The sequence below is a fragment of the Lygodium microphyllum genome, chromosome 9 (genome assembly GCF_053477565.2).
Source record: "Lygodium microphyllum isolate KBCC chromosome 9, Lygodium_microphyllum_v1.1.10, whole genome shotgun sequence".
NCBI lineage: Eukaryota > Viridiplantae > Streptophyta > Polypodiopsida > Schizaeales > Lygodiaceae > Lygodium > Lygodium microphyllum.
Window position 1 is genome coordinate 74,197,691 of NC_141143.1, and position 17,462 is coordinate 74,215,152.

Consider the following 17,462-nt stretch of genomic DNA (forward strand, 5'->3'; position numbering starts at 1 on the left):
TTTAATGCTCGGTAGTCAATACACATCCGATAAGTATTATTCTTTTTCTTGACTAAGAGCACAGGTGCACCGAATGGGGAACTGCTAGGTCGAATTAAACCTCTATTTAGTAATTCTTCTACTTGAGTCTGGATTTCTTTTTGCTCTATTTGATTGTGCCTATATGGGGCTTTGCAAGGTGGTTGTGTGCCAGGTATTAGGTCAATTTTATGGTCTTCTGGACGTGATGGAGGTAAACCTGGTGGTAGGTCTTCTGCAAAACAGTCCTTAAAATATGCAAGAAATTCCTTATGCCTAGGGTGCATATGAGTTTCTTTTGCGTGCAATTCATTCACCCAAATGAGATATGATTTAGTATTCTTGCGTAGTGCACGTTTTGCTTGAGTATGCGAAAGCAGTGGAAACATATGAGATGCATGCATACCAAATAATGTAATAGATTTTCCTTGAAAATTTATATTCATTGTGTGTGTGGAATAATCTATACTGGGATTATGTTGGTGTCTCCATGGCATTCCTAGAATAATGTCGCTAGACTGTAATGGGACAACTAAGAAATTTCTTCTTTCAATATATGGACCAATTTGAATTTCTAAATTTTGAACTTCTTGTGTGCCATTGTACCTAGTGCCTAAAAATGCAGCTTTTATGCGATAGTGCGTAGGTACAGTATGCAATTTCAATTCCTTTACCAATTTTGCTGAAATAAAGTCATGAGTACTACCGTCATCATGCAATATAATTCTTTCTTTTCCATGCACCATACATTTCATAGTCAACAATGAATGTAAAGTAGGCATACCTGGTAAAGTGTCGGAAGTAGTAGTAGGATCATCTTCTTCTTCAGTGAAATCCGGCATATCCTCATGCTCGTCCTCGTCCATAGCCCCAAGGTAGTTGATATGTGCTGATGGCTTCTTTGAATGACAATTTGCTGCGAGATGGCCTGGCTGGTGACACTTGTAGCATACGATGGGCTTGGCTTTGGTCACATTATTTGCAATGGCTGGGAGTCTGGGTATATTTGGATTTGCTTGTTGGATAGGCTTAGGATTTGGATTGACAGTGGATGGTAATGCAGGTGGTTTAGGCCAATTCTTGCGGAAAGATGGTGATGAAAAACGACCTGGATTAAACCTTCTGAAATTGGAATTGAATTGTTTAGATCCATAATTACCGTTTGCTTGGAATGGCTGTGGTCGTCGATCTCTTCCACGTAACTTATCTTCAGTGTCATGAGCTAAGGAGATGGCATCTTCAAGGGTAGCAGGCTTGAACATATTTACCTCAGCGTAGTAATGTCCAAGAAGTCCAGACATGTACTTCCGCTTATGTGTCGTCTCTGGTACATCTTCAAGCATGCGTAGCTGTAGAAGTGCATTCCAGAAACGCTCTGTATACTGTGAAATAGGCTCACGGTCGCGTTGTTGCAGTAAATCCCATTGCTTGATTGCCTTCTCATGAAATTGCGGTGGAAGGAAATTTTGCATAAACTTCTTCTTAAAATCTTCCCATGTAGCAGGACATTCTATGCTCTTGCGGACGACAGTCCACCAAAGTGAAGCTCTATCTATCAAATGATTAGTAACACACTTGATTTTATCTTTCTCAGGATAAGTTTCCTCATGGAAATAGTCATCAAACTGGCTAATGAATGATAAAACAGTCTTTCCCTCTCTTATGCCATTGAAAGTGCGAAACTTGAAACTTCGTTTACTTATCTTGGATTCCTTGCGAATGGTTTGTGCTTCAAGAGTGGCGTCGATGGTACGGCGTATCAAATCTTCAGCTTGGGGTTCTTCTTTATCAGTGGACGCTCCTTGTAGCTTTGTCAATTGCGCTTGCAAGGCTTGCCTAGCTCTTCGCTCTTCGTCTAATTGCAACATAATAAGATCCAGCTTTTGTTCCATGGTAGGCTCGGGTAGGTCGTCTTCAGCCATAGGATCATCCATAAGTGGGGTAGTCATCCTGTAAAACTCAACAAACCTTTCTCACTCAAAATCAGTTAGCGGGATGAGCGTAGCTCAAATTTGGGGTTACAAGGCTATGTATTTTTGGGTATTTTCTTCTTCAATTTTCAGAAATTCTGAAATATTTCTGTCTCTGTTTGCTGAAAGTACTTCAACGAAGTTGCAGATAGGTAAAACAGCTTGCTGCGAACAACTTTCCAGTTCTGAGTTTTTGCAAACGAACAAGTCTTCTAGGAGTTTCGAGCGTTAGTCAGTTCTGATTTAGTCTGACTTGCAGAGTTGCAGACTTAACAGACTTGCAGGATTGTTGACTTGCTGGACTTAGCCGATTTGCAGGACTTGCAGTACTTGATTCCAAGTGACTTACTGAACTTGTCTTCTGTAGTGCGAGACCAGGAGTTTTTTGACTTCTCTGCCTTCACTGACTTGCAGAGTATGGAGGGACTTAAGCTTAATTAGTTAAGCTTAAGCTTAAGAAGCTTAAGAAGGAGGAAAATAGGCCGCCGTTTTCTGATCGTGAGGGGGGGGGGGTCCGTTTTTTCCGCCGAAAATTTCGGGATGATCTCCTCTTGCCACGATTTGAAGATTTGAAGCTAATCAAGCTTCTCTAATACCCTTTAGCTTTATGATTAAGCTTTTGATTAATAGGATTAAGAGCTTTTCTCACAGTTTCATCACGACTTGTTCATGGAGTTGAGGGAGTGGTCCTCCGCCGACAGAGAGTGGTCCTTCGCGATCTGACAGTAGAAATAGGGGTTCTTGATCGCCAGAAGTCTGCCTGTATCGACGGTTCGCGACGAGATTGACTGTAGAGGCCGTTTGTTCCTGGAGCTCCGCCTTCGCCCGAGATTGGTAGCGATTGGAAGCCCTTGATCTCTGCTCCGCTCTGATACCACTGGTGCGCAGATCGGACGCAGGTAGCTCACGTGGTGAATCCTCAAAGGTCCCCAAGAACAAAGTTCTCTACTTTTTAGCACAAAAATCAATGTAAAAGCAAGCACGACATGAGACAAGAGACAAATTGGGTTGAATCTCCCCCATGCCTTGTGTGAGCGCTTCACAAAGCATGTATTTAATATATATTTTCAATCTTTTTGCTCAAAAATAGCCCAATTACAAAAATATACAAGCTTTTAGCTTTTGAGTTTGCTTTCTACCAAAAATAGGAAAATAAAGCTAATGGACGGTGCCCAAAGAGTCTGGCACGCCCAATCTCAATGTCCAAATAAAAATAACATATCCAGGCGCATAAGCGCATACAAAATAATAATAAATAGTCGATGTCTCTATAGACATAATCAAAATATAGGCGTGGCGCCTATCAAAATATAGTCCAAAGATCGGAAACCCGCTAGACTCCAATGCTTTCCTCCGCCACTCCTGCTATCTCTACACATCAACTGAAGCATTCACAATCGTTAGTAAAATAACACAATTAAACCGACAAAAGTGAATACCTAGCAGTCTTCAGCTACATAAATAAATCAACTGGTTAGAAATAAATCCTAACCTTAATTTATTACGAGTGCGCACTCTAAACTCATAAACGTTTATTAATTTAATATGCATTTTGCGGAATCACCCGCTATGGAATCACCCATGTACACACTAAATTAATGAAACGCCCGAAAAGGACAGGCGTCCCCATCAACTTCTCGCACAAAGAATCCTCTTTGCGTATGAGCCCCGGTCATCTAAGTTTACGGAATCCACCGTAAAACCTCACGGAATCCACCGTGGAATATGCCTCCTGGCATCAAGAACTTGAAGTTATGATGCAAAGATCTAGTAATAGCACTTCTGTGACTTTCTATATAAATCTACTTTTGAAATTAATCAAAACATATGAAAGAGTATCACAAAGTTCCTATCATAATGTCTTATTAAAACTTGATCATAGCATTCAAATAGTGCATATGAAAGATATTATCAAGTTCATGAAATCTTGCCACCTTTTGTCTTTAAAGTTTTGACTGACTTTAAGCTACTTCTATGACTTTATTGACAATACTAGTTCTAATTAGCAGTTCATTCTATTATTTGGCTTGGTTTCATTTTTTATTTAACTAGACAATGCTTATGTGTCAATAGTAAATGATTTAATAACAAAAAACCAATTCAAAAAAGTTAAGTCTCAAAATAAATTTTAAAAATGTATATGTGTGTATATTCTTTCTTTATTTTAATTTGAAATTTTATTGAAGTTTAATTTTTAGTTTTGAATATATTTTTTGGTTATATATGATATCCATAAATAAATACATAAATAAATACATAAATAAATAATTTTTAATTATTTTTAATGTACGTTCATTGAATTTTATGACCTAAAAGTAAATAGCTAAATATTTAACTACATTAAGGAAATTGAGTTTTCTTATGTGATGTTCCTTAGCTTATGTTATCCTAAGGAAAAATAATATGTATAAAGTGTAGAAGAGGACTTTGCTATAGGTATATTAACAATGATGGACCCTTTTATATATTTCTAGAGAATTTGCAATAAGCATGCTACTTGTATAATCATGTACTTTTTATGAAAAGATTTGCTATTTAATAATCATGCATTGTTAGATAGTTACTTTCTATGGATAGGATTATAGTGGCATTTACTGTACTTATGTGTGTAAGTATCATTGCTATGACAACCAAATACTCGAGGATATTCTCAAAATGTATTCTTGGAATACCATTACAAATCAATAGTAGTGAGAATAATTGATGTAATATATAAATTCATCTATTTTCTTTCATTCACTTCTTTCCATTTGAAGGTTTCCATCAAATAAAACATGATAATTAGTAGTGATATCTACTCATTGAGGACATGAAGTAATGTGGTTAATTTGAGAACTCTATGACTCATTTGGATGGAGGAAAAAGGAAGCCATGAAGAGCAATCCTAGTTGAGAAGCTTGTTGAAATGCTTCATTACCTTTTAAAATGATATCTTTTTTATGTATAAGAACAACAAAAATGAACTAATAAACCTTAGAGGAAGGCCTCTGATAATTTAAAGTATGTTTCATGCGATGAGATATTTTCCGAATTGCATTCTTCGGTCAAAAGTCTTTCATTTTTTCTTCTCTCTCTTTCTCTTTAAGAAAATTGTTTTATAAAACATGTTATTGAAGTATATTGTATTTTTTATTTTTTTGTGTGCTTAAAAGATTTAATCTACCTTAAGTATAAATCGTATCAATTGACAACTTAATAACTACAAGCTACATCTCCACAAATGATAGGAAATCAATAATTAAATTACTTACTTTGAATATGTAGTATATAAGACAAGATCGAGGCCATAGAAATAGAAAAGTGTTACATGCTTATAAAAATATATTAGTTTAGCTTTAAAAATAGTTTATACACTTGAAAGCTATTTGAAATAATTACTTGGTATTAAGTGGTGTAAAGTAGGAAATTTGAAGCAAATATTTTTTCTATCTCAACATATCCTTTATAATTTCATAAAATTTAAAGGAATACATAAGTCATGGGATTTTTGAAAATATTTGAATAATTTAAATATGGGCTTGAATATGAAGATAACTTCGCTTGCCAATATATATGGGCAAGAGTTTCTCTAGTGAGTTTCCCAACCAAAGGGAACACATTCAAATGAGGTCAACACATTAGCATGTGTCATATTGCTAATATAACACTACCTTTTTAAAAGTTTATTAACCAACAAAGTACCCAATATCATGAGATCAACAATGATACGTATTCAATTTACAACCTTATTGTTATTAATATTCTATTCATTCATACTACAATTATGATTTTGTGATACTCTAGTGATGAGTCACAAATCTTAACTTGGTGTTATTCTCACAAGTGCTTCTATTTTTGCTGCAATTTTGGCCTTATAATCTACACATGAGATTCTTGTTATGCATTTTGTACTATTTCTAGTGAGGAATTCAAATGTCTAAAGTGGTCCCTATAGGTGACTATTAGTCCTCATAGTACCAACATCATTGAGAGATTACATGACTTAAGTGGTAAAAAGCTATTAGGGTTGCATAAGGGTTTTCCTTTCCAAGTCGAAAACATAAAGAACACCTTTCAAAATGAGTCAAAAGCTTTGCAATGAAGGTTTTAAGAATCAAGTCCTCAAACATTTTAGTGTTATAAGCTTCAAGATTTGGTACACTGTGGTTAGATATGAAGAATATTGAATGGGTATTTTAGCATGTAAGTTTCAAGACCCATATTATTATTGTAGTTAGATTTGGGAAAATATTTAATGAGATTTGACAAAGTTTCATTGAATGCCTTAAGCATAAAAGGAGAATTTGCATTCACATTAGAATAGGTTTGGATATTATAAACACCTAGTAATGAGTGTGAAGGAGAGGCATCTCATGTGGCTCTATAGTACATATGTACACTTGGAAAAGTGGAAGAGAGGCATCTCATGTGGCTCTATAGTACATATGTACACTTGGAAAAGTGGAACAAATACCTCAAAATGTTGCTCAGTCATGGCTAATATATATCTACCTTTACATCTTTATCAAGTATTTCCCTTAGGGCAAGGAGCGAACATTGTCTCATGTGGTGAAGTAAATAACCTTGTCAATTTAACTGGGAAGTTTCAATAACAGTGGGAGAAGTTTTCCATGAAGACAGGAAGAGATAGACCTTGAAAGCTATGTTAGATTATAGGAGAGGCATGCTATGAGTAGCCATTGGACCATCGTTTGAGATGTGGATAAGAAGAAGCTTATGATGATTAATGGAAAGGAGAAAGTATCATTACATTGTTTATTGGTGTGGGGGGGGAGCATGTTCCTCTTTATTGGGAGGCTACTTTGGGGTGATTCCATTGGATGGGGTGCTGGAATGTCCTCCTTTGGAAAAAAGAACATGCTCATGTGGAACAAAAAGGAGGGGCTGAGTTTTCCGTAAGGAGGATTTTTTAAAAGGCGAAGAGAAAAAGGGGAAAGGAAAGACAAGCACGCGCATGGGAATCCAGCCGAAATGCTGGATGTGGTAGGGCTAGGCCACGTGGATGTACCCCAGCGATCGGATGGAGACACACATACAGAGAGACAGAGATACACGCACACTCTCTCTACTCACACACACTTACACACACACACTCTCTCTCTCTCTCTCTTTATGTGCTCCTACTACGTGAAAGTAGCCGCTCTCTCTCTCTCTCTCTCTCTCTCTCTCTCTCTACGTTTCTATCTACTACGTAAAAGCAACCTCACGCACACACACACGCGCACTCTCTCTCTCTCTCTCTCTCTCTCTCTATTTAAGCGTCGCATCGCCTTCCTTTCTCCATCACAGCCATCTCTGGCTCGACTGCGCCTTCCTCTTTTGTTATCATCACAGAAGTATTATTACCAGCTATCCACTTTGCCAGAAGCAGAAGAGAGAGAGCACAGCCCTTCATCGCCAAGCCTTCTCTCTCTCTCTCTGGCTCGACTGCGCCTTCCTCTTTTGTTATCATCACAGAAGTATTATTTCCAGCTATCCACTTTGCCAGAAGCAGAAGAGAGAGAGCCTTCCTCTTTTGTTATCATCACAGAAGTATTATTTCCAGCTATCCACTTTGCCAGAAGCAGAAGAGAGAGAGCACAGCCCTTCATCGCCAAGCCTTCTCTCTCTCTCTCTGGCTCGACTGCGCCTTCCTCTTTTGTTATCATCACAGAAGTATTATTTCCAGCTATCCACTTTGCCAGAAGCAGAAGAGAGAGAGCACAGCCCTTCATCGCCAAGCCTTCTCTCTCTCTCTCTCTCTCTCTCTCTCTCTCTCTCTGTGCGTGACTGATGATCGGGCTGTGTTCGCTCTCTTCCGTTGCTGGCCCAAGTGGAACGACCTCCTCAGTACTGATCAGTGTATCATCAAATGTTGTTTGCCGCCTGTGCCGAGTGTCACGTAACGTAGCATGCACCCCGGTCTACGTATGTATCCATTGCCCATTCTTACTACATGCTTGCATTCTAATTTTCTCTCATGCTTACATTCTAACTTTCTCTCATGCAATGCAAACTTCATTACCTAGAGATCACGAGTATGCTTTGTTGTCTTACTCTAGCTATTCTTCTTACGTTCTTCGAAAAGACTTATCATTCCCTCCTTGTTATTAAAAGAACATCCAATTAAACACGTTATCAAATTAGTCATTTTTGTGGATTTGACATTTGTGGGCTTGATTGCATTATATCAAAATGTTAGGAACTAATAAGTCAAATATTTTTCACAGGTATCAACGCAAGCTATGCATGCTATCCTCAAAGAAGGTAAATGTTCTTCATAGATACCAATGCAAGCTATGTAAGTCCTCACACTTAGTACCCCTCATCTTGAATTCAATGGTTGGGCATTTAGTGCCCATTATTTGAGTCTTTCAAGACTTGTCATAAAACCTAGTTTGACATTTTATTGGAATTTTTAAGAATTGGATGTTTCTTGATCTATTTGGACTCTTGTAGTAAGGTATATGTTTTCATATGATTTTTTAAAGCATGGGAACAAAGGTTAACTCCAAAAGGTCTAGCATGGTTAAGATCTAACTAATGATAAGTTCCAATAGAAAGAGCGGAGGAATGCACATTCAATCCCCCAAGAAATACTCACACTAAGTAGTAGTATCTATTTGGTCCTAAGGGTCCCCAATAGTTTCAATCTCTAGAAGTAGTTAAAAATTCCGCCCCCCACAAATGAAGGTAAAAAAGGAGTTGATGAACTTGTTGTTTTTAAAAGTCTATCATTTTTTCTCACTCAAAACCCAGCCAAATTCCAAATTTCAATCTCTATCATCCTTTCTACTAGTGCCAGGCTTTGTCTTTCTACATCACCTTAAGCTCAAGCTCAAGATCCACCGCAATCAAGCTTGATGTCCATGTCAAGATGAAGCTCAAGCTTCCACAAAAGTATCTAACTCTTATCTTTTGTGTCTTAACGAAACTCAATAAGCTCCAAAGTTTGTTTAGAGCTACCAACACCATATTAAAGAATTTGAGAATTTCCCAAGTCTCAATCTCAAATAAGTGATAAATGTTTGACCAAGTGGCTAAATCTTGATCCATATTTTAAAGTGGAATTTGGGAAGGTAGCTTATGTAGTATTTAGGCTAGACTCCACCTTTAACTAGGACAATAAGATTTGACCATGCGATCAAATAATAAAGGTATTGGGGGTTCCCAAAGTACATGGAAATTCCCAAAATCCCTAATATAGTGTTTACCTCTCTCTCTCTCTCTTCAAAATTTAGCTTTGGCTTCAACTCTCTTCAACATTAGCCTAGTAGACTAACAGCTTGAGGGTTCAACAAGCTCCAAAACCTAATACATAGAGCTACCTCTCTCTCTCTCTCTCTCTCTCTCTCTCTCTCTCTCTCTCTCTCTTTGAATCTTGTGTCCATCCTCTTTAAAGTTTCTTTGTTTTTCTTTCATAGATCAAGGTACATTGTAATTCAAATTCCATGATTCCAAAATTGATGGATAGTGATTGGTAACCTAGGGGTTCACTACGTAAAACCCCTCTAGGCTATTTTTATACATGTTATGCTCCTATGTAAAAATACTTTTTATAACTCAACTAGAAAATAAATCCCCTTGTATCACACACACACACACACAAAATACTACATATTCCAATGTGAACTCACTGGGATTAGTACTTGCAAATTTGGGCCTATATGTGATCCATTGCATATTCTTATTGATGCTAAGCTTGGATATGTTCTAATACTAGTCTATACATTTTGAAATTCACATATCTATATACTCCTACTACTTGCATGCACATGTATATATCACATGCGGACTGTCCAATGCAAACACATATGTGTACCTATGCATGCATATTGGTTTTTCCTTTGTAAGTAAATATTTTGTAACCCTTTTCATTCATTTTAATTATTTCTATTATATTTAGGAGATAATGAGCATGGAGTCTATAAACTATACAAGGAGGAAGTATTAGCATAGACAAATCATACAAATAAAGCTTGAACATGGATGTATTATGCTAGCCAAGATTGAATACATTAAAAAATTCTATTTATTGCAAACATGGGTTCTATTATAGAGGTTAAAAATTATAGGTACCTATCTTACTTATCAAATAGTGTCCTAACCTATTTAATGGATGTATGGAACTTCATAATATAAGTAAAAACATATATCATAGAAGTGGATTTTTGCATTGATACCATGTTACCAAGTACATGGAAATTAAATGTGTTCATTTATATCCCCCTATAAAGAAATCTAAAAAATGGAGCTATATTGAAGGTTGATATTGGGAATTTGTAAATAGTGGAAGTATGCAAGACTTGAGTTGTATAAGGTCACAAAGAGAGAGAGAGAGAGAGAGAGAGAGAGAGAGAGAGAGAGAGAGAGAGAGAGAGAGAGAGAGAGAGAGAGAGAGAGAGAGAGAGAGAGAGAGAGAGGGAAGAAGAAGAAGAAGAAGAAGAAGAAGAAGAAGAAGAGTTTTTAAGTTGTAGGACAAACTATCATTACATGGTAGAAACAATCCACACACACACATACACATTTTCCCTTAAAGTTTGGTTCAATCCATCTTTTAGCATTGAATCATATTTTCATGTCCTAGATAACTAATTCTTGCCAATGTGGGGGTTTAAAATATGCATTATGTTTATTATAACTAACATTTTGTTCTTTTATAGCATGCCAATATTTTAAGGCATTATAGTTGGCTTATATATATATATATATGAGAGAGAGAGAGAGAGAGAGAGAGAGAGAGAGAGAGAGAGAACAAGGCAAGACATGAAGAGGAGCCATGAAACATTAGAAATAAGATAATAAAAAGGATTTGAAGGAGAGAGAAGCTAATGATATTATTGTGGGCCCCCTTGCACCACACTTATATTTGCATGTGTAATGTAAAGGAAACCTAAATAGCTTGCTTCAATATCCAAGAGGAGATTCCAATGAGTTCATCTATCCGATCATGATCAGACATGAATGAAAATGTGTTCTCTCTTCCACTTATTCTCCCATCTTAGAGCTATGTGTTCTCTCTCCCACTTATTCTCCCTCCGAAGAGCTATGGTGCAAAACATACAACAACTTAGTTGTTTCTCCTTGATGGATTGTAACAAAAAGTAAGACCTTATGAGTACCACCGAAATCCAAAATTAACTACAATATACCTTTACTTGTAAAAACTCACTTGTAACCTATTGATGATGGAACTATATGTAGCTAACATAGGTTAGAATGCTTGGCCCTAAGCCTCCAAATAGTTTACATATGAGCTTAGACACATGTGAAAACACCTTACATATTGATGATGGAACTATATGTAGCTAACATAGGTTAGAATGCTTGGCCCTAAGCCTCCAAATAGTTTACATATGAGCTTAGACACATGTGAAAACACCTTAGACCACATGTACAAGGGTGAGAGCTATACATAGATATTATCATTCACCATTTACATCATTTTGCTAAATGTATTTTTTCTACCTTACATAGAAACAAGCTCTCTTGCTTGTGTAGTCTTAAGGTTATGTGAATGTGAGGGTAGGATAGAGTGGGGACATGCACATGAGTGGTTGAGAGCTCTCTAAGGTCTCTCATCATCATCATCATCATCATCATCATCACCCTCTTTTTCTTATTGCTCTTGCTCTTGTACTTCTTCTCTTCTTGCTTGCTCAGCCTTGAAGCACAATGGAATATACATGGAGGCTCCATGGTAAGCTTTGAGTTTGCAATCAATAGACCACAAAAAGACTAAGAAGTTACCTAAGCAATAAGAGCTAAAGAAGTATTCTCTAGTTGAGAAGACCAAGGCATGCAAGCTTTACCAAAAGGTTGAATATTAACCAATATCTATCCAATTAGATACTTAATTTAGCAAATAGATTGTATTGGAAGAGAGAGAAAGTTGTGTTATCTATATTTCAAAGTGTTCTTGTTTCTTTTTTCCTCAAGCGCTTTCAAAACAATCCATTGCTTCATTTGGCATCTTGAGTGCATTGTTCAATCTTGTTTCTATTTTTTAAGTGTGTGACAAGTTAAAGCAACTCATTCAACTCTCACTCACTAAATACCCCTTCTAGTGAGTGATACCCTTTCTTTAATAGATCAAGGATCATCTCTTGGAAAATGGATAGTTTGACTTGTTTAGATGTTGATTGTGGGCATGCCATAGCTTTGATGTGAACCTCTACCTCAACAATTTCATTCCTTCCATGACCCACTCCCTTTGCACAGGATGATCATGAAACCCCATGTGTATTGCACATCTAGTATATTGAACTTGATTTGTAGAAACATAGTAATATACCACTAAAATACATTGTTGCATACAAAATGTAGAAAGCTTGTAGTTGTTAATGTTGAGAAAAAAAAGATAGTGAAAAAGTCCTATAAATCATCAAAAAATAGTAATTTTTGAGGCACTTAGTACTATTATTTTTATGATAATCGGGCTCCCTCCCATGTAGACCAACAATCCCACAACAATTTTGCATACCCTAACAATTCGACTTAAGAAACCATTCATGATTGACTTACCCATAAATATGAAAACCTAAATGTTCGTGAATCAAAAAATGGAGTTACCGTCCGGGTTCCACTAGGAAAAATGTGTGCACTTTTTTTGGCATCATTTCCTCCTAGTTCTGATGTAGTTGTTAGTCCTCTCGCAACATGCTAGCCCCTTCATCCTCTTCAATGTCAACCTAGTTTGCTTGGACATGGCCGATTTTTGGGCTGAAGAACACCGAGTATGTGTCATTGTTGTGGTCAATGATAGTCAAAACTTGTAATGGGGAGGGAGAAGAAGAAATGTGTGAAGTCAAGGGCTCCATGACTTTATGAGAGTTGAAGTAGAACTTGCTATTAAGCAGCTAGCATCTTGCATCCCATTTATTTTCCATCAAGACTAAATTTTGATTGCTCATAAAGAGAGCCATGAGCAACTGAAAGAACCACTCTCATACCTATGCTTATACTTCTTCCTTGCATGCTAAGGTTGTAGAGAGTCGAGAATGAAAGAAGCACACTTTTGGATATCCTTCATTCTTGAAGGAAATCCATGCATACAAGAGGCTAGGTAAGAGATAGCTATTGTACTTCATGGGTTGATCAAGTTAAATGAATAAGAGGGTGTCAAAAGTCCCAACCGTTGAGCTCATGAAGTGTAACATTTCAAAAAGAGAGAGTGTGCATACCAAAAAGTTAGGCCTTCAAAGACATTCTAGATTCCAAGAGCAATTGAGAAACCAAGAACTTGATCACAACCAAGTAATTGCTAACTATGAAATAAAGATAAAAAATGGGTAAGGCTTGGGATTCCATGTTGTGAAAATTCATTTTTTAAAATTTTTATAAGAAAAGTAAAATTTGTACAATTTCAAATTAAATGTTAAAAAATCTCACAAAAATTCATTTTGGCTTCTTGTAGATGGCAAGCATACAATGGTCATTCCTCTCAACAATAGCACACATTGTTGTCGTGTCGAAATTAGTCCATCATGTGAACTTCCCAACATCAGCATGTGTTGGTCCACCGTTAAGATGGTGGAAGGATAAAAAAAATCCATAGGTAGTTTGAGAATACAAATGAAGCTTTGTATGAGTAAGCTAAGGATTAAGGAAGTGCTCAAGTTCATGTCCAAATTCCCAAGTTGAGTGGAAGGGGGGGGGAGGGATAAGAGGAGATTAACCTTTGATGGTTAATAAGTTTAGGTCCTTACATGCATGTGTGCTTTCTAATGGAAAACTTACATTGAAGAAGAAAATATAAGAGTGAAAAATAAAAAAGGTGTGGCCATGGTGAAAAGAAGGGGAAAAGTTGAGGTTGGAAAAAGAAGAGTGGTCATTGTGGATTAAAGAAGGAAGAAAAGAAAGCTTTGGCGCCTCATCATTGGTCATCTTTTCCACCATAGCCATGGTCGAGGATTTGAGGAGCTCTAGCTTGATGTAAAGGCTTCACCTTATGAAGACGTACAAGTCTGGTGGTCCATGGCCCATAACTCCAATGAACATCCATCAAAGTCTATCACCTTTTGCAGATTTAACTTGTCCATCTATGATGAATATGAGCATTGTAGCCATCCTAAAAGAAAACACCTTAGCTTGTTTGAGTAGTAAATGTTTTTGATTTCAAAGCATAATAATTTCCTCGAGAGGAAGGATTATGTAGTCACATTTGTACAAATGTTATCACATGCTTGACAAGACAAACATTGTCCCGATTCATCAACTAGTGATAAATTTTCTGATTTCTAGATCCCCTCTTGGATTTGAAGTACAAGATCAGCCAAAATGGTTGGGATGAGAGAGAGGATTGCTGCAAGGAGCAAGAGTAGGGTTGTGATCAATTTTAGATGGTGATGCATATGGAATCATGGACGTTGACGAACTACAGTTGCTTAAGAACACTTGATGCTTATGTTTCACAACTCAATTGACATCATGTCTTCTTCTTTTGTAGGATAGGATGTAGCCTATGGGCTTGAAGACTGACTATCATGATGCAAAGGATGCCATCACCACTTTGGTGAAGCAACAGATGTGGAAGTTGCAGCTATAGAATGGCATTGTGTCACCTATGATCCCTCCTACTATCTTGCCTTCTTCCACTCCATGTGTAGGTCAAGTATTTTGATCTACACCCATTCCTATACCTTCTTGCGTGGCATGCCTACACATCCTATGCCTACAACTATTCTTCCTACAATGTATTTACCTCATCAGCTCCTATGCCTACACTCATTTCTATCCCTATGCATGTGCTAGTTCCTCTACTATTGACTACATCACCAGCTCCTACTCCACCACCATTTAGTAATTATCATATTGATGATTTAGCAAGAGGTTTAAAATATCTAAGACTTGTTGATTGGTCTAAACTTGTCGAGCAACTAACATAGGCACCTCCACCTCTAAGAAAAGATAATAGTAGGAGATGTATTTGATGTGATAGTCTTGAGCATCTGCACAATGATTGTGAATCTTTCAAGGAAGAAAGGGAAAGAGTCAGAAAAAAAATTTATTTTGACAAAGAATAGGTTGCCTTTGTAGCCTAATTTTAAGGGGGAATGAAGCAAGCTCTTGAAAAGGTGATTGCTTGGAATTCTTATGTGGCTAGAAGCAATGCTTTTGCCTATGGTATCTAGGTTGAGTGGAGTTCACCGAATGAGTTTGCTTTATGGTCTTTTCCCTTGGATATAGCTCATAGGGGAAAGATGCAACAATCAAAGTTAGCTATTGCCACATTAGAGAATATGGAGAGAGACCTACATGTGGAGTACCTGCAATTGGAGTTTGGGAAGTAGTGCCAGGCAAAGATGTCAGAGGCGTTCCAGACATGATGCTGAACACCTCATTTGCTGTGGGAGAGCGGCCAAGGTGTCTGGTCATCTCTCCCATGAAGTCTTCCCTACTAGGAAAACCTCCAAAAAATGCATTGATCCCCTTGCCGAACGAGGCCAATGTATCATTCATGCGATCCAAATCCAGGTCATTGCTAGATGAACCAGGATAAGACATCTGTAAAAAAAACATAGGAAAAAGACAAATTTGTTTGCGTACAAAAAATCATATATTACCTTCATCCATACCTAAACATTTTCAAAGAGCTTTCTTTAGACATTGAGCATAAAACTTAAGTGCTAATGCTTCTCATAAACAAGAAAACTGATAAACACAAACATGGGATTGGTCACATTCATCATTGCAAAAATATATTGTTTTTTATCAGAGCTGGGAGAGCTGGCGCGTGTATGACCGCGTCTAAATGGAAAGTTAGATGCACTCTCAGACGCGTTCCTAAAGTCAACCCTCTGTCCAGCGCGTCTATATCTGCATCTGAGATGCAGTATAGACGCGCTGTCAGACGCGTATTCCAGGTCAATGCTCTGGCGTGCGCATGTATCATCGTGTGTAGACTTCATAGCATATGCGCCAGCACACGCGCTCTGAGATGCATCCTTAGATGCAATGAGAGAAAAAATTTCTTCATGTCTATACCTGCGTCTACACTGAAATGTAGATGAGCTAGCAGACGCGCTCAGTCGACTGATTTTAGTTAGTCCGACGACCACCATTGATGATTTACAAAATACAATACATAATGGAATCAGAAATCCTAATACACAGACAGAGTAGAGAGAGAGAGAGAGAGAGAGAGAGAGAGAGAGAGAGAGAGTGTTTGGTGTGGCAGGTGGTGGCGCTTCTTCCTTCTCCTTCTTCCTCTCCTTGGTAAGTTACTCTCCCTTGATGCTTGCTTGCTTGCTTGTTGCTTCTTCTTCCTCTTGTTCTCCTCTCTCTTGTTCTCTCTTTCTTCCTCTTCTTGGCTTTCCTTTTTCCCTTCTTGTGTGTTTGAAATGAAAGAAGAGGTGAATCATGAGGAGGTGAGGCATGAAGAGACTAGGTGAGGCATGAAGAGACTGCATGTCGGCTAAACTCAAGCTTCAGAACCACAAAAAACGCAGGAAAGAAAAGGCACAGTTTGAAAAGAAATGATTTAAGTATGGTTTGAATTTTGACGTGTGCGTCTATTTTTCCGTGTATATGTACGTCTAAGGTTGATGTAAACGCGAGTATAGATGCGAACATAGACGCACAAATAGACGTTAAGATAGACACGTACGTAAACGCGGATATAGACGCGTATTTAGGCTTTATCATAATTTTTTGTTTTTAAGATATGTTTTGATAGTGAAATTTTATCATAAGTTTTAATGTATTTATGATGAGTTTTATGTATTTAAAATTAAGATCTTAGAATAATTAATATGCTAGCTTGAATTTTTTATGTAAACATATGAATGACAAATATTTTGATGTTGTCATGAATTAGGTTTAATCATGTCGTCGTCATTACCTAGTGCGGTGCATGCTAATGAGTCAACGAGTACATCCTCAAGTGAGGATGAAACATTACATCTTCATAATCGAGATGCATGGCTACGATGAAAAATTAAATGCATGTGTGATCATTGTCGAGAGTGTATTTTTCGAGCACATCGAATTGCAATGTCACACCTCACCTTGTATGGAGAAAGGGACTGAGAAAAATCACCGGTATTCATTGTTTTTTTTTACCACTAAGATTGCTAGTCTATGTTACTCAATATATATCAATGTACATGAAACTCCCTTTTGTGGTTGAGCAGGATGCGGTGCCACATCCTTAGATGCTCTCTCCCGGGCGTTGAGAGGCTGCAAAATGTCGACGCGAGGAGGCAGAGTCTTCAAGAAGAGTAGAGATGCACGACCATGATAGTAGCCCTCATGAAATGCCCCATCAAGTCGTAGAGGATGAGATTTTGAACAACATGGTACACCATCTATTTTCGCAACCAGTTCAGGGAGAAGGTCACTCTACGAAGCCAAATGATCCACTATACGTAGCATCATCTACTCGGTTGTATGAAGGTTGTACGTACTCCGTTCTTCGTGCGTCCCTCAAGATACTTAACTTGCAAACAATTTATGGATGGAGTAATGTCAGTTTGGATGCGTTATTGAAGTAGG

The 17,462-nt window shown here is 37.5% G+C and overlaps 1 long non-coding RNA gene across 2 annotated transcripts; it reads left to right on the forward strand.

The window, feature by feature from the left end:
* Window positions 1–7,546: 7,546 nt before the first annotated feature.
* LOC148031182 (uncharacterized) lies at window positions 7,547–14,754 on the forward strand. 2 transcript variants are annotated; one of them, XR_015691982.1, is made up of 3 exons: window positions 7,547–7,895; window positions 8,198–8,234; window positions 14,416–14,754. It is a non-coding gene; the product is annotated as an uncharacterized LOC148031182 (long non-coding RNA). The 2 variants fall into 2 exon arrangements; XR_015691981.1 differs by lacking the exon at window positions 14,416–14,754 and adding an exon at window positions 13,384–13,585.
* Window positions 14,755–17,462: the final 2,708 nt, after the last annotated feature.